Genomic DNA, 18,740 nt, shown 5'->3' with positions numbered 1-18,740 from the left:
GAAAATAAAAGAAAGAAGAATCATAAACAGCAGTGAAGTGACCAAGAAAAAGATAGTGCACCTCTGGTCTGCATTTTCAGTCTTCTGCATGGAGGAAATTTACTGTTTCTGGAAGCAAGGAACTGCCTGATTTAGAAAAAACCTTGCCTGGACCACCCAGTAACATGCAAGGTGAAAGGAACTTGCTCACGTATCCAGTGCAGAAAGGTATTACTTAAAATCAGAAGTGTTCTGAAATGCCATGTAGAAGTATTTTATTTTTTTTTTGTACCTGTACAACCACTTGCAGCATGTGTGGTGTACTTACACTGGGCATAGAACTGGCTTGGAGGTCCCACTGGCGCAGAAAGCTCCTGCAGGGCAGGCAGCACAGTCCTCCACTCTGCCATTTCCCTGTCTGGTACTGTAAGTTCCTGCAGGGCAGGGGTACTGCGTGCCCTTCCGTGTGCCTTTCCAATAAAATAGGAGAGAAAAATCCTAATTCTTAACACAGCCTTGAAGACAGAAGGCCCCCCGTTCTTCATTACTATTATATATTTGAGTTACGTGTAAGTACGTATTTTGCATATACAAAAATCACTGCACAAAGCTCTGAGAGGAACAACAAAAAAAAATCAGCATTTAGCAAATATTGCAGAATCTTTGCAGAAAGTTTCAAATTTAGAATTGTCCTTGCACCAGACACTTAATGTGCATTTTCATTCTTTGCAAATTAAGGGAAAGAAAACAATGATACAAACATGCTCAGTTCACACAGCACAGATTTAAAGTATTGGCTATACAGAAGGGACAGTCTGCTATCCTACTCCACACCAAAAACCTCTGATGCAAAAAATGTGCTGATAAAGTCATCGCGCGATTTTATCAGAGTCTACAAAATTTCTAAAGACAGAAATAAACTAAATCTCATTCATTCCTGCAAAAAGCTGCCTACCTACCCTGAGGGCAGTAATGCCCTGAGCTGCATATCCCAGTAGGGATACGGGCTCCTCCTGCACAAAACCAGCCTGCAGGGCACAGAAAACACTCCTCTCCTGAGGTCAGGCCTGTCCTATTGCTCCAGGTGCCTGGGGCACACTTGTGCTGCATTGGGTGCTTTGTGCCTGGTGGGCAGTAGTGACCAACTGGGCATGGAGTGGGAGGCTTCTGTTTGCCCCCGGTCCCTGTAAAGAGAAAGGCACATTTAGAGAAGCAACGTAGCCCAACGGGTAGCATCATGCTCGTTTCACACAATCCAGGTCCGTCATCCTGTTTCGAGCTCTGCTGGATGACCCCGAGTTAAGTCTTCTCCTCATTTTGTGCCTTTCCTCCATTTAAAATGGGATAACAATTACTTCCTCTGTTGATGAGAGGCTCCATCACAGAACTGGTTACTAAAGCAATTACTTACCAAGTCAAGTATCCTACACGGTACTCCTGTCCAAAGTTGAAACAGACATTAAAATGAAGAGGCCACCAATAAGCTAAAAACTTTGAAGAGTATAAAAATTGGCCACTTTGAGGTCTTGAAGTTAAAACAGTAACCATGGGTGGCATAAAGAGAAAACTTCAGAGCAGAACTGAAATTAACTTGTCTAGCAGGCACAGCAACCTCTTCAGTAACACTAAAAGGCAATGTTTTCCTGTTTACCATCATTGTGATACCTCACTGACCTGCTCTAGTACTTACTGGTGGGTTCTGTGATACTGGCTACCAAATAACACAGTTCTCTTTGTCACCAAGCCACATACCTCTCATACAGACAAATCCAGCAGGGCATGTTTCACACTGGGACTTATCAAAGAGGTTGAATCCATTGCCAACCGTTCCTGGAGGACAGGCGTTGCTGGGAAAATGAGGGCTGGACGACCCCGCTGGGCACACGTACCTAACAACACACAGCAGGCTAGGTGGGACAAATGTTTTGATGCCAGGAGGAGACAAACACTGTGTGTCCTACCAAAATATTAGGATGAATGTTGCAGCTGGGAAGAAGCTGAAGCACTTGATACTGTGGCTGACAGCAATGTAACCGCAACCAATGATGCGGAAATAGTGAAAACGAAACACTGTGAAGGGACTGGTTGTGTCATACATCTTCCACCAAAAGTGGGTTTTGCTCATATTGTTCATAATCACAGGATGTGTGGCCCAGCTTCATTCTTGTCTATCTTCAGCACCTATTCTGTGGCATATGTCACACTGATTCACCAGAAACTGCAATAAAACCTTGACATAGCAGAGGATGCACCTCCCTATGCACAAAGCAAAACCAATGGAGGCAAAATGTATGCACAGGTGTAAACAGAAGCACAGAAAACAACCAAGGCTTACCCTGGTAAGCACTCCGCGTCCGGCTGGGCTAAACCAGCCTGAGTACAAGCTCTCCCTGCTGGACAGGCTCTGCAATCAGCATCTTCATCCTGTCCTTGGAGAGGATTGTATGTACCTGGCTGGCATGGGACTGGAAAACTTGCTCCAGCAGGACAGAAATACCCAGCAGGGCACTTCAAACACAATCCAATTCCTAAAGAGAGGAGAAAATATTTAAGGTCCACAAAGGGAGCGTGACCTGCTGACAGGGGGTCCTACAAGATACGATTCCTTTGCTTTCACCTGCAGCGAGAAAGTATGCTGGAGGTTCGTTCATACAAAGTTACTACAAAGCCAGAAGGTGGTGGTATTGGATTAGCTGAATGTTACTGCGGTTGAGTGGCTCATGGAAGCAGTAACACCATCTGGACTGTGTTCTGAGCCCATAACACACAAAATGAGATACATTAAAAAATAAACATATACATCAGCCTTAAAACACACTTTGATGCAGGTATATTAAATAATCACAACAGGTCTCAGTTGTAAGAAAGCCTGGGGTTTCCATGAAAGCTGAGCTGTTTTCATGTTTGCGTTCTGAATACAGAGAGAGATGAACGGGTTTCACAGAGTGGAGATACATTCAGTACAAACACATGGATACCTGCTTGAATAACAAACACTCTGGGCTGTGATCGTCTCTAAGATCCCATATGTTAAACAAAAGATGCTTGCATTGTAACTTAAAGAAACACTAATAAGATCAACACATAATAAACCAGTGATCCCTTACTGGTGTTACCATGTTCAGAAAGTGCATTTCATTACAAAATGTCCCCAAATGTTTAACTTGGTGAAAAGGAAACACAAATTCAGCACAGGAGTAGCTGCTATCCTCCTGAGTCGGGCCTTTCAACAGCAAAAAAAAAGCAAAAGGAGCAATGCAGGGGGAAGAGAAAATACTGGCTGATGATGATGGCTCCCCAGAGTACTTGCTGCTTGAACCTCTGCTGCCTTCCAAATGCTTATCAAGGCAAGGCTCAAGCACACACTAGCGTGTACGTGCCTCTGCAGGCTGGAATAGAGCCTCACAGCATCCCCAAAATCTTCAGGATTTATTAAAATCTAGGTTTCCCCCTCCACAGATTGAAAAGATAGGTCCAGATTAGGATTCCTTACGGTGCAAAGCAAGTTTAAGGGTCATCTCTCTCTGCCTTCCACCCACTTGCTCATTGCCACCCCTCAGAACAATGTTATTATTTCCCCGTTACATTTACTCTACTGAGCATGGATGAATACAAGGTTCAAAACCACTAATACAACGAGATCTGCATTTCTCAAGACTATAAAATTCCACAGCTCTGAGCACAGCAGCTGAATCAACACACCTAGGGGGGCTGCAACCTCATGGAGCTGTGGGACCCTTTAAAAAGTGCCTTAAGCTGAACAAAAGCTGCATGGTGCGGATCTGCACCACCAGCAAATCCAGCGGGACTGTCATTTTATGTAACTAGAATCCATGCCACTTGGCTATCGGGACATGAAATTTCCATTTCTTGTCTGACTTTCTGGAGATGCTGCTTCCCTTTGGAGTTTAGAACAGATTTAATAGCGTGGCTGCCTGGAGACTTCATACGAGATCAATCAGGGCACGGATTTACACCCATTATCTATTCTGCAGGACCAGGCTAGCCCATGTACTTTGCGTTAAATGTGAGGCAGACAAACTCCGTTTCACTGAAGGGTAAGCGTGTCACGCCTAACACACCATAGTGCAGATGGTGGACACAGGCTAATACCGTATCAGTCATCATCTACATCATGGTTGTATACTTGAAGTACTCTACGGCTTGTCACGAGTTTATTCATGTGTCCCCTGCCTATTATGCTGCAGGCATTGTCCTACCTTTGACAAGTGTTCCTTAGGAGAGCTGACAACATCATTATATAAAGTAGTACAGGCATAGTATAGCAGCTTACATTATTAAACCGAAAGTCTTTAAACTCTAATTTACTTTGCAGCTTCTGCAGTGTTTGTTCAGGTGCCACTGGCCCTGTCTCTTGAACGTTACCGTCTTGATGAAATGTGAGGTTTGTTCCTTGCTGCACCATGTAAATGTACTTCTGGTTTTAATTTCAGAAGTGGGTGGAAAGCAGCAATTTCCCTGACTTAGCTGGGGAGTGAAAAAAAACCCACAAACCACCACATCATTCAATAGTCAAGATGCTTTAGCAGCTGAGTCATTTGCTAGAAAAGAAATGGTCAAGTAGAAAAATATATGGCTCGATTTGAAGGAGACTATTATTTTCTTAGCACATGTACCTCTGAGGGGAAGGGCCCAGTAGAAGTAAAGGGAGACTAAGCAACTGAACTCTAGGTTTCTGCTTCTAGCAGTGTACCTGGTGACTTGTGACCCTGGACAAAACGTTCTGGACTTGGGCCAAAGTTTACTTCTGTGAATTGAGTTCATTCCCTCAATCTCCTGCTGACTCTATTTTCCTATTTGTCCAGCACTGTTAAGGACAGAGAGGCATTTTGTGTACTCTTGAGAGACACTGAGGTGCTCTGAAACATTGAAAAACAGGCAGATCTAGCTGCAGCAACATCTGATTACTGTAGCAGAAAGCCAGGTCTCCCTTTCCATGTCTAAGCAAAGATTTAGTAGCAGAAGAGATTTTAACAAAGCTCTATTATTCTGTCCTTTTACATTAGTTTATCCATTACTAAATCGCAACATCTAGTCACTTCCAACAGGTTTCCCAATCATTAGGTGACTCAGTCCTACTATATGCAAAACAAAGTTCTATGATTTAGAAAAACAGGCTAAACCAAAGATATTTAGAAGAAACCACCACAGAAAATAGAGCTGGAAATCTGTAGAAGCCTTGCCCCTACCTCCTTGCATGCGTTTCAGGACATTACATGCTGCTTCATCTACTTGGCAGTTTAAAAACTCTAAAGGGCCTTTAAAAACTCTTCAACAGCTTCTGAAGGCATAAAATTCAGTGCTTTTTTACTGTTACAATAAAAAAGTTTTGCCTAATCTGTAACCTAATTTCCCCTTGCTGCAAGAATGGGCTGGGGACTGTTGTGATTGATTCAAACACATACAACTAAAGAACTCCTTTCCCAAAGGGAAAGAATATTTTCAACTTACTTTAATTATGTTACTCCTCTGTTCCATGCATAAAAGAGCCTGAAAATGAGTCTGCATTACAGCATAACACATCTCCTTGAAGTTGACTAACAGTGCTAAAAAAAGCGTCTCACACGCAAAGTTGAATAAGCTTTAACAACAGACCAGCCGCTGACATTGGCTTCACAGCTGGCCCGTCAGGTGACTTTAGCACATCATTTCATGCTGCTCCTTGAATTTCTTTCCTTCTACTGAAAGTACAGTAATCACCTTTTCCCTCCATAGCAGCTTCTTTGAAATCTCTGCACAGGGATCTAAATACCAGGGTTCATCTTCATAAAGGCAGTTCCAATGCAATAAGTGGGTAGTAAGCACTGCTAGATGTAACGGCTTTGTAATTCCTGAACGCTTCACCACAAACCTGGTGACTTGTAGGAAATGCCATGGGTGGTTCTTTCATCCAGAGCTCTAGGGCTGCCTAAGCCAGAGCCTAGTAAGTAAGTACCGTTACCTGCCAGCCCCTTTGTAAGGATGTACTTAACAGTGTGATTTACAGTGAGAATCGTTATCCCCACTGTCCAAAACGAAGATGATCTATGATACAGACCTGGCAAGCATGTGGAGCTGCTGCTGCGTGTGTGAAGTCCCTCTTTGGGTTTGAAACTTCCTGCTGGGCACAGGGGGACTGAAAGGCCATCAGAACAGGAGTGACCTATAGAGAAGAAGAAAACAACATGTAGTTCAGAAACAATATTCTGGACAGCTCAGGCTCAGAGTGGTGATGGTCTCTTGCACGCTGACATGTGTCCATTGTGGGGGAGAAATGGGAAAGCGCAAGTATTTGCTGGCTAAATCGTATCACGCTGTACGAACGTTGCACCCTGAAGGCAGACATTCATGTGCTCTGATCTGGCAGGATATAAACGACCTCCGAAGTAAAACCAGGAGAACCCATTGTGTCAGCACGGTACTCAGACTGAGCTAAAGCACTATCCAATTAAAAAGAATTTCTTAGCACAAGCTCAAGGCAAAGCGAAGGTAGCAGTGTCCTAAAACAAAACAGATGTTAGGTGATCTAGCAGTACACAGTTTCCCAAAGACTTTGCACACTCAAAAGCGGCCAAGTCCAGGACACCCCCCTGGTAAACTGGTGCACTGCTGATGAAGACAGCCAAGAACTTGCATGTGATTGCTGGCCGGTAAGGGCACTTTCTTTATTTACACATTAAAGGGTTTTATACCTAACATCAATGAGATGCCAGATTCATTTAAAGGAAAGAAGGCCATTTCAGTAGGCTGCATTTCACAAAATTCTTTCACAGCAGTGAGCAAAACAGAGTAATAGGTGAAGACAAAGATGGAGAAGCCTCGCCCCTTCAAGTCTGTCCCTCCGGCTCCAACTCTTTTACTCCCTAAGTCAATTTATGTCCGCAGCTAAATTGTCCCACACTTGGGGCAAGGGCTATCTGGAGGAAGCAAAGGAACGTGCTCCAGACACAGACATTTTAAGATGTTTAAAGCACTTGAACTTTCAAAAGGTCACTGCATTAGATAGACAAAGGATTTGTGTGTGTTTATACTGAGAAAAGATGAAGTTCAAGAAGCACAGAGCAGAAATCCAGGAGCATCACTTTCTACTAAAGCTAACCAATAACAAAATTTAAAAAAAGCTTCAAAACTCACTAACATTTTCAAACTTCAAACACTCAAGTTTACAAATAGTTTTATGCATTTATGGCAAGTTGTAAAAAAAAAAAAAGGGGGACGGGAAAAAAAAGAGGGAAGAGGGCTACTGAATTTTACATTCGCTTCTGGGTTTGCTTAATTTTGAACATTTTCTTTGAGATCTAGCATTTCAGTCAGCTCTTGTTTGTTGAAGGCTGCCATTGAAATGATTGACTTTTTTTTTAATCCAAGAATACGTTCACCTGAGGAATACAAACAAAGCTGCTGTGCTTGGTACTGCAATATAAGCAGAGATGCATGGACATAATCAATGGAACAAAACAGCCGGCCACTTACTTTATTTAAAAGCAGTACATGACAGATAGCCCATATCTTTTATGTTTTAGAAATTCTGACAAGACTTGAAAAACAAATTCTCATGAATTTCCCATCTAAAAATGATTCTTCCTTCTGTAAGACTGAGCTGGCAAAGAAAATTCAAACATTTAATACATCATGACATTTTTTAATTCAAATCATACAACGAAATTTCAAGCTAAAAATTCAACTTAGTTTTATTAGTTAGCATCATTAGAGTTATATGTTCTCTGTTTCTCTGCCAATTCTGCTCTCTCCAAGATCATGGACATCAAGGATCAGCTGAAGTGTTCCTGCTGCTGTTAGGGACCACATTTGTCTCCCCGGTTCAATACATCATCTTTCACTTAAAATCTTTCTGCCAGTTGCACGTTTAGCAATGAAATGCTCATACCCAGCTAGAATTAATTACTCTTTCCAAGTAAGATTTTGTAGAATTTGATTATCAAATGGTTTACTAAACTCCAGATGGATATTTGAAGGGAGGTGGGTGGGGCTGGAGGGCAGAAAGAAAAAGAAGAGAAAAGGTTTTAACTGTGGCATGAAAGTGCCATTCTATATTCAAAGATATTGCTATGTATCAGCATAGCCATGACACTTCATTCACAGGCACGAAATACTAAGTACACAGATTATATATAATTAAAGTCAGTCAAACGGTGAAAAAGAACCCATGGAATCCTCCAGCCTCTCCTGCTTATGATGCTATCCAAACTCCTTACCAGGAGGGTAAGGCTTTGCGACTGGGCTCAGATTTAAGAACACAAGGGGGACTAAACCTTAACACTGAAGCACTGAAGTTCAGCCTGGGATACTCTGCATATATTTAACCTGTTCATCATCTACTCAGAGATTCTCAGTTGCTCTCTCCAGGTTTTGTGGTTGATACACTGAAGATGAAACCTGACTGCAGCCTTTGGCTGATCTTGTACTATAAACGATACAGCAGCAAATCTGTCACTAAAATCCATGCTCTAAAATGCCAGTGTCTGTCTGCTTGTTCAAATGTTTGGTAAGTACAGTTTATAAATACTGAAGTCCAAAGAAGCCAGCATTTCCTGATGTTTTATTTAATTTTTTTTTTTTAATGGAGCCACAATTAGTTCCCTGGCCCTCTACAGAGCACAATAAATAATAAGTGTAACATGATACACAACCACAAACCTGCCATCACTTCCCATGACCTTGTGAAACATTAATTAATTGCGGTACCTGACCCCAGGTACTGGAAAATAACAGAAATCCTCTGTTCTATTCTCTCACATGTGTATTATAACTAGATCTAAACTACTGAGACCTTGGGCTAGCACGTTCTCTTTAGCTATTCCATTTCTCCTTCTACTGGACAACACGTAAGGTACCCAGAGTACAGGAGCTCTTCATTATTTAATAAGAGGGATTCTAATTACAGGCATAAGAATCAAGTTACTGAGTTCAGTGACTCTGCAGGAGGCATCTGGAGCTGTTCATTAAATCATCTTCACATGCATACAGGGCTTACAGCAGAGAGGAAAGCACGGTAGGACTGCAGATCACAAACTGCATCCCCATAGCGACGTTACGCATCTTTTTACAAATCGACAGGTACACCACACACTCCCTGTAAGGCCTTTTTGCTAGGGTTCAGGTGCGCTAGGAAACATGATTTCAAGTCTGAGGGTATTCGGAGGGGATTATTGGCAGTATGGCTGCTACCTGCAGCACCAAACTTCTTCTGTTACCAAGGGCTGTATTGAAGAATGGAACAGAATTTACGTGGAGGGCCTCGGCGGGATACCAAAGCACCACACACTTTATCACAGGAAACAAGCACAACAGAAAGCTAACCTTGGGCCACCAAATCCTCACTAGGCTTAAGCTCATCCCTCGTTCCCTGGGATGTATAAGGGACATGCCAGGATTTTAATGCTGCAGAAAATACTCTCTTTATGGGGGAACTTTGCCAAGCAGCAATTCAGTACTAGAGCAGCTTAACCTGCACACAGGCTACCAGCCTGGGCACTTGCAGAGCTTTGGGTTTTTGTAACAGGATTATTCCCAAATACTCACAGAATGTAACTTAGGGTGGCTTCCTGAATTACTCCATCATTTCCTTTGATGGATGTTTTTGGTTAATTAATCATGTGAAATGACATTCTACGCCTGTCAGAATTTTAAAAGATAATCATTTTGCAACAAAACCCTAGTCCCTCCTAGTCTGTTCCCTTGCTGCCTAATTCTGCATCAACATCGCAGTGAGGAATTTGTAACACCCTCAACGATGGCATGCTGCTATTTCCTAAACATGGGCTTATTTGGATTTCTTTGAGAATACCGAGCACAAAGAGAAATTAGCTAAGAAAATCACAGCGTGCCCATATTTGATTCCTAATGCCTACAGCACCCACTATAAATGGGAATTTGTGATAGCCAGTGAATCAAGGTCCTGAAGTGCAGGAAGCTATAATGTGCGAGAATCAATTTTACAGATGATCAGTTAAAAAAATCACAGAGTGAGAGCTGCTTTCTGTGCAGAAAGAGAAAGCAAAAGTTTCCTTTGTTGCTCAGCAACACTTGCACATTCAGATATACTAGTTTATGGCCCATGGCTACATCAGCTGGACCTCTCCCATAAACCCAGCAAGCGCGATGACTATCAAACCAAGCTGTGATTCTCTGTGTTCTTTCATTTTCATTCTCTGCTTTTCATGAACTCTTCTGAATGGCACCTGCTTTATCTCATGAGTTATTTTTTTAACCTCCAGTTTTACTGTAACACAGGGAGCCTATCTCTGTTCCAATACTGTCCGCCAAGTTTTACCAGAGCAAAGTGTCATTTCAGTCTCTTAAAGTTCTATATTTTACTGGCAATAGAAGATGCTTGTGAGATGCGCTTACCTGCTGGGCAGGGCTGGCATAGCACAGTGTCTCCAGCTGAGAAAGAACCAGGAGTGCAGGTTACGCAGTGAGTGCGGCTCGGATTTGGCTGCTGACCGGCCAAACAATGCTAAGGGGAAGAAACACAAATTCATACCACCAGAAGGTCTAACGGCCATTGCTGTTGAAAGCTGTGTCCCAGGGAGGCCTGAGTCAGGAAAAAGCCCAGTTCTGCATTGTCTTGTGCTTCCTCCTTCTCTGCGCTCTCCCTTCCCTGCGTTGCTTCAGCTCTATTCTCCAGGGGCAGATTCTAGAAGTCAAAACGGTACTTCAAACTCCAAGTTTCTTTGAGTCCTCAGCTGAAGATTTTAGTGGTGGCAGATAATGTGAGCGCTAACATTCTCAGAATTTAGATGAAAAATACTTACTTCTTTTAATAGAGGCAACTTGTAGAAGGTCTTAGATCTACTATACCACTGAAGTGTTTTGAATGCTTTTCTGTGATGAAGAATGGCCCCTATCCTACTATTAAACCAAGGAAGCCTGTCTTCTCTTGACAACGCACTCACATTCAGGCTCTGTGTGCCCAGGAGAATGAAAATTTGCCCTCAGAGAACACCACACTCATTCTGTACCTCTCTGCTCCGTCCATCTGGGCAGACAAATCTCTCTGGACATTCCCGACACTCCAACTCTCCCTCTGGTGAATACTGACCAGGACCACAGCTCCTCTGCACACCAGTACGTGGGTCACATGAATAGCCATCCGGACACGCATGGCACCCGGCTCCGCTCTCTAGGCTGAGATAGCCATTGGGACAAACCTGCAGTGAGATCACAAAGAGCATCAGATCCACAGAAACTTATTATTTGCATGAATAATACAAAACAGCAGTTTCAGACACCCTCAGCTCATGTGCCAGAAAGAAAGGATCTTGGATTGGCTTCCAGATCTGGCCTACGTACTCTTCAGAGCTCCCAACATGTGCTTTCTACTGTCAGTGGTGTAAACAATAAGTGGAGGGAGTGCTGCTTGCTGTCTACGTGGAGGGACAACCTGCTTTCTCAGAGCCAAAGAGAGTGCAGGAATTGCCTAAAAAAATGTCAAAGCAGATTGCAAAGTCTGGGAAGAAGCCTGAAATCAGACGATTCAAAATACGTGGGAGTAGAGGCAAAAAGCACTACTTCACCTGTGTGCTCTCTTCCCCTGTCCTCCCGCTTACCTGGCAGGCCGTGATGTCTGTCTGAGCAGTCAGTCCATTGGCCGTTCCCAGCGGGCATTTCCTTGGAGCTGCTTGACCCCCAGGGCAACTGTATCAAAAATGATGAAGTCATAAAATGAAATTCTTCCACTCTGGAATTCCATCCCCTTACCAGCCAGTATGGCTGTTGTGTAGTTACAGGAGCATCTCCCCTCGGTGATGGCTCAAGCAAACTCTCTTTTAGCCACTGAAGCATGGATTCACATCAGATCCCTCCAGAACCTCGGAGGGTTCCAACACATATATGGGAGCTCAAGGTGCATCACTTGGACTGCGCACGCAAGGACAGAATTTGCAGTAAAAGGTGTGGCAACATGAACTCAGGGTTCAAGATAGTTTGTACAAAATCTTTCATAATCCAGTTTGAGATGGTGCCTGAAAACTCCACAATGGCCATTTCTACTTTCTTTTACAGTAAGCCATGTGTGCCAGAGAGAACAGTCTTAACGATTTTCTTGTGAAGAAGACAAGAGCATGCTGGTGACGATACACCAGAGTCTAGGACAGCTTTCCAACTGCAAACGGCTTGAGGGCTTGCTTGCAACCCAGCCCAGGCTGGCTGACTGTGCGCTGGGTTCGGCACATCCAGAACGCAACCACCAGCCCCCTGCAACTCACTGTTCCTCGTCCCCAGACTTCTCTGTTCCCAAGTTACCACTCTGTGCCAGCTTACAGCACATTTTCTGACTGCCGTATCAGTAAGCAGCCAGGACACAGAATGAATTTTCCAGGGGAGGATTCCCTGCAGTATGGGGACCAAAGACACCTCTTATTCTTTCTTTTGAGCTGCAAATCAACCTAGATTTTGCTGCTGCTACAAATACAAGTAACATTCCTGCCCCTCCTAAAAACACACTACACAAGATACACAAACACACAACACAGAAAAGCTGTCCTGAGCAATCTCAATGGGAATCTAGTTTCGTACATTCCCCACAAACACAGACATTGTCACACATTTTACCGAGACTACCATGCTAAAGAACAATCATTCCCATTGACTTCAGGGGGAGCTGTGACTGCCAATTGCTGCAGAAAGCCCTAGATGCCATTTTAAGTCAAAGACAGTGGTTCTCCTGGTCAGTTGGTTATTCTTCTATATTCATCTATGCTTCATGCCCCTCCTTCCTGATCTGCATTACAAGATAGCTCTCAGAATATTCTGAATGTAAAAATAACATCCCAAACGTCTAACTTTCTTATTGCGGGAATGTAGGTTGCAAGCAGGAGGGAAGAAAGGAGACATACTAGAAACCCGTTGGACATTCCAAGCAGTTGCCAGCGGTGTAGTAATGTCCTTGCCTGCAGGCTATGAGACAGCGGGTCTGGCAGTCTATACTGCAATCTGGTGAGAGGGCAGAGGTCCCTAAAAGAGCAAAAGAAATAAATTTAAGCTTCAGTGAACAAACATTCAAGACTCTAACCTAAATGACCAGATATTATTACACCATAATGTATCTCTGCTCAATTTTGTCACTGATGTTAATGGCATTAGTACTACGATACGATAATTTTTACTATTGAGAACAATGCTTTGTCTTTGTAGTTATTTTTTAATAACTGCACCAGTGCAGTTACAAAAAAAAGAAACAGGAAATATTCTAAGCCTGTCTTGTTAAGAAGGAAGCTGAATCGGAAAATCTCGTATTCCACAGTCAAATAAGCTCCTTGTTATCATTGTTACTGTTACACTTACATGAATTAGCCAACTTCTCAAAGCTACAGAGCGTTCCAAAGCTGGAAATAAACTTAACTTCCTGGGCTTTCCATTCATCAACACTATTTCCCCATCCACTATCACATTCATTCCTAAGTTATGGCGGCCAAATAAAGGAAAGGTTTCTCTTCCAGAGTTAAAATCTGTTCCCTTAAGGTTTCTAGGTAAATATTCTAAGCACAAAATTCTGGGGGAAATCTCAATTTCAGATGCTTATCAAACTAAGCCAACTAACCTCTGTAGGTAGCAGAGAGCCCTTTCTATGTCTTTAACATCTTTTGAAAAGGTCACATTCTGTTTGCCGGAAAGTTGAAAACTTAAGTTTTCAAGAGAGTGCAAACAGCACAGTCTGATGGAAAGAGCCAAGGGATGAAGGAGGTACTGCCCTGCTGTGTAATCTCAACCAAGATTCTTCTTTTTCTATTTCAGTTATTCAGTCTACATAGTAAAGGAAATTTTACTACCCCCACCCTCACATTCTAGAAGAGAAAGGTGATAAATACTCGACAAAGAGTAAGATAGCTGAAATCAGAACTTAAAGAATGGAACGAAAACAGAGTTACTATTTCCTTCCCGCATTTCTTTCTTCCATTTTGCGAGTCTATATGCCACTTCCTAATGAATCCCTTTTTTTTAAAAGTAAGCTTACACAACAGTAACTACAAGGATTCCACATGAAGTTCCTCGTGAAGGGCTTCTCTCTGTGCCTGTGCCCAAGCAACAAAAAATGAGGGTGCAGGGTGGGGAGGAGAGTTGCAGATTTGGTTTTTTTTTCTTATCTTCCATACTCAAATAAGCACCTAGGTAGTATTATTAATATTGTTACCTGAAAACGCTGACACTTTTTTTTTCTCTCTTTAGAAAATTAAAACCTCTTGGTGAATGCATTCCCCCCTACCTTCTCTACCTGTTTTCTCCCTGAACAAATTCCTAAAAAAGATTGTTCTTTTGAAAGAATAGCAGCCGTGTTCATCAGTTTACTACCAGAATGAGCTAAACAACTGCCATGTCTAATGCCCTATAGCTTTCAGAAGGCAAAAGTATTAAAAATCCAAACCAAACCAAAAAAAGTAGTCTGCCTGTATGAGAATGTTACCCACTCACCTCTCAGGAAGATCCTAAGGCTACAAAACAAAATCAGCCAACTCAAAGCATTAGCCATGGGGACTGGTAAGGAGTTCTTAAAAGAAACAAACAGCAGCTCAGGGCTTATCTTTAAAATGTTTCTTGAGCATCCAGTGTTGCCTTTGTTGAAGCCTAGTGTAACCAAATCCCTTCCAGGTAATCACTTTCCAAAACAGCCTGAACTGAAATGAACACCGAGCTGCAGAAAGAAAAGACGGCCAAGGAGTTAAACCCATGGAAACTCCCCTGCAGCATTACCAAAGCTAAAAAGCGACAAAATTCATTTAAATGTGAGGTAAGCATACCTTCCAAGCATCTGCTAGGCAGGGAGCTTCAAAGTATACTTGTCATCATCTTGCAGATCTGTCTGGCTTGCTCAATGAAATGACCCCATGAAAAGGGCCCTGCAGAGTCACAATTTTTTTTTTTTTCCTTCAACATCTACATGAAATATTCCGTTTTCTGGTTACTTGTTCTGCAATTTCAGGTTCTTCCTGGACTTTGAAAACCCAGACAAACTCTTCCTAAACCAGGATGCTCCCTTGTAATATCCACTACCTACTAGCTATTTTTTTCCTTTTCCAAGATAATTCTCTGAAGATGCACAAAGCTAAACTTCATCAAAGCTACAGCAGTGCTGGGGAGCAAGCAGAAATTGTTCTACTGTAATAGTAAACAAGTAGATCATATCCTGGAGCCATTTCATGAACATGCAACTTCAGAATAAGCTTCTTTTTCAATATACTCTCACGCTTTTAAAAATAACATGAAAAATGCAAGGTTCAGTACCTGCTCTAGTGAAGACTGCAAAGAGAAGATCGTTTTTCTTCTGTAAGTTACAATACCCTCTCTTTGTTCTGCTTCCTCTGTATCTTCCTAGAAACCAGAGATCAGCAAGGACTTTGGAAACAGTAAAACCCCTCATCTTCCAGGTTTCACACTGACATAATCCCAGTCCAGGAGCTAGTCCAGTGATGGTTGTTGGCTCATACAAAATTATTGGGGAGCAGTGCTATCCAAAAACCAAAAATCAAACAGATCCTTCTTCATTCCATGCCACTGCAGTGTCTGTAAAGAAAGCTGTACAGCTACGGACACGTCTTCCACTTCTGCAAGCCTTTCAAAAGGGAATGGAGAACAACTGCAGAGGTCAGTGACAGCAAAGCTCCTGTTGGGAAGGGTATTCCTGCCACGGACACACAGGATCTCACTCTGTGGCTGCCTAACTTCACTTTCTGAATAATGACCTTCACAGTTTGGACCTGAACATGAAGCGCACGTTATCCTTAAATTGTTTGAGTCCCCCAATGGAAGATTATGCCAGAGCATCTCTAGCCAGCAGGGAGCAGAAGCTCTAACCATCATGGCTGAATGTCTACAAAGAGGCCTCACGCCTATCTTCCTAACTAGCAAAGCACCATCTGTTGCACTTTATCAAGTCTTTAATTAAACTCCTCCAGTACAACTCAGATGTGTCTGTTTCTTCCTATTCTGCAAACAATTCCTGGAAATCTCTGCAATTATCTTATATTACAGACAAGAATTGCCAATTAAAACCTAATCAACACAGTGTAAAGGCAGGCACCAGGCCAAGCGCTTCTAATTTTCTTCCCATTTTCGACCTGCTTGTCCCTTGTACTTCAGAAAGTTCAGGAAAGATGGAAGATGCAGTAGAAGGCAGAAAAGATAAGAGACTGTTAGATTCACTTTGCCTTGTTTCCAGTTCCTAATTAACTATAGAATTCTCAGATTTATGCAGAGATAACTCACAGGTCAAATTCACTCCTGTGGCTCGTACTAGAGAAAGGCAAAGAAGGATCCGCTACTTAACTGCAGGCTCACTTGAGGGATGAAATACTGACCTCATGCTCAAAGATGGTCCTTCCTCTGATCAGGCAAACCGGAGCTCCGAGAGGGTCACTGACTCGCTGTATGTCACACACCCCGCTACTACAGCACGAAGCCATTGAGGCTCCCCAGTCCTGAACTCTAAGCCTCCCAAAACAGGTTTTGACATCCACTGGATCTGCGCCAATTCTGAATAAGCCCCCTTCCACCATCTCTGCCACAGTGACTTCTGACGTTAGCAAAAAGAAGGATCTGGCCTGACATATTTCTCAAGTGCACCGCTACAGAAATGAGCTGCTGTGAAAACAGCAGAATAACCTGGGACTCACTCCAGGACACTGCGATTTACTTTCATACAGCGGCGGCAGCATCATTCATCTGAAACATCACAAAATCCTGTACAGTTTACACTGATGGTAAGCCATAGCTATCTATTCCTAGCTATAAAGAAAACAGAGCCTTGCTATTATTTCATCCTCTTCTGTCAAGAAACAAATAGACGCAGATTGAATTATAAATCTAGACTGTTGGATGCAATGCACAGAAACGTGAAGGCGACTCCAGCAAAGAAAATAAATAGGCATGTTCTTTTCTCAGTTGCAGGCACTGGAGGCCTACCAAGTATCAGCATATTCATTCCTCTGGGATACAAAATAGCTCAGCTTCCAGAACTGACACGCTCATCTTCTCTCCACCAATGACTTGACTATTGCTTCAGCAGACCTGACTGTATTTGAAAAAGCTCCTATTTTTCCTGAACTGTTTGGTCAGTCCTAAAGAAACCAGTCAACCCTGTAATATTAGTAGTCCTTCACAAACCAGGAAAGCACCATTTTTCTTGATTTGAACACCAAAAAAACCATTCTGCTCAGTTCACTGCCAATAGCAATAAAATCCTGGGTGTGTAAGTGGCAGCACTACCTACCTCAGGGCAGAGAGATGGTCCTCTTGTGGCGACTGTGCTAGGAGGGGTGGGAACGACTCAGAACTTTACAGAAAGCTACGATTACTCACCCTGAAATGAGTTACCATTTCCACATAAGCAATTTTCCTCAGGCATCAAACTTGATAAAACATCCATATCCTAAATGACAAAATATGCACACACCCAAACCAGCCCATCTCATTTCATGTACATCAAGTCTTTCGAGGGGAAGCAGGGAAAGCAGGCGCAGAAAACTCAAAACTGGGGAAGAGGCAGGAGTCAGAAGCCACGTTGAGAATAGTTTTGTTACTTACTTGTATAGCGATAATTTCTAGTAGTACCAATAGCTTATAAAGATTCCTCTTCTATACAAAGGAAAATATCTGTGACTTTGAATAAAAAAATCTCTCGGTTCTTGTACAGAAACAGCAAGTACATTTCAACTTAAAGCCACCACTTTGTCTAATAAAACAGCAGGAATGACAGCGATGGCTAAGGGTGGAGCTTCCTCCCATCTGCTTCCCTCTCTCCTTTCTTCCTTTTCTCATTGTTATTATGCAGATAGCAGTACTCAGAAGCCTGTGGATTAGTACATTACAATTCTGCTTTTAAAGCTGCAAAGTCAGGGCTGTATCTTTCTTGCACGCAGACATACGTGTAGATATACACACACCCCCCTCACAAAAAACAACTATGCAAGTCCCTTCTGATGAACCCGTAAACCACATGCATAATTCACCATGGGCTTATGGGCTGCTGTAGTACTTCCCTGTACGTGCATCCCAATGATCTAATAACACCTTGGAGAAAAAAAACACGGCTGAATACCACAAAATAACAACACTTGCCAATACAAAGCCTACAGATACACCGAGAGATACTGCAGCGATACAGAGGCTATTTTCCTGTCATACAATACTGGAGCAAGCTGAGCACCGACGACAAAAAAACATGGGATTTACCACAGGACAAACAAATTTAGTGGTATGTTAAATATATGCAAGCACCGTCACAGCCAGGGTGCTGACACATGCACAACACTGAGCCATCCTTCCCTGGTAACTGAAAGTTTTTCCCCCTCTGTGAGAAATGGCAGCATAAAACAGCAGCGTAAAACTACACCATAGCTTTATTTTGTATGCTGTTTTGCATGCTAAACTTTATCCCTGCTAAGCTTACGAAGTTAAATGCTGAATTCACAAAGGCAGTAAACTACAGAGAGAGAAATTAAATGGTATGACAGAAAACCACAAAGACCTTCAGATGAGTTTAGATTAAGATGCAGTACAGCTTTCCCAGTCATCTCCAGCAGACACAGCATAGGCAACCAATGGATTAGGGGAGCGTAAAGCAGCGTGGGGATAGGTGGGGAGGTAGAAAACAAGGGTGGGGAATCCTAGGTCTACAGAAACCAATGGCAAAACACTCCTGGATTTCTACAGGGCTAAGATTTCACACAGTACCACATACACCCAGTATCTAACCCGCTTACATTAAACTCAGCTTTTAAAGAGTGGGACTGGTGACAAATCAC

At 42.7% G+C, this 18,740-nt stretch overlaps 1 protein-coding gene across 1 annotated transcript in view; it reads right to left on the bottom strand.

Annotated features, from left to right (window-relative positions):
* The window catches only part of LOC308054289 (uncharacterized protein), a 73,669-nt gene extending 54,929 nt beyond the window's left edge, over positions 1 to 18,740 (bottom strand). Inside the window, exon 1 of the mRNA XM_080366834.1 lies at positions 1 to 18,740. This exon is cut by the window's left edge and continues 15,734 nt beyond it. The gene's annotated coding sequence lies outside the window, so the exon portion shown is untranslated.

Source organism: Falco punctatus, assembly GCF_963210335.1.
Source record: "Falco punctatus genome assembly, chromosome: 16".
NCBI lineage: Eukaryota > Metazoa > Chordata > Aves > Falconiformes > Falconidae > Falco > Falco punctatus.
This window is presented reverse-complemented; position numbering and strand designations above follow the sequence as displayed.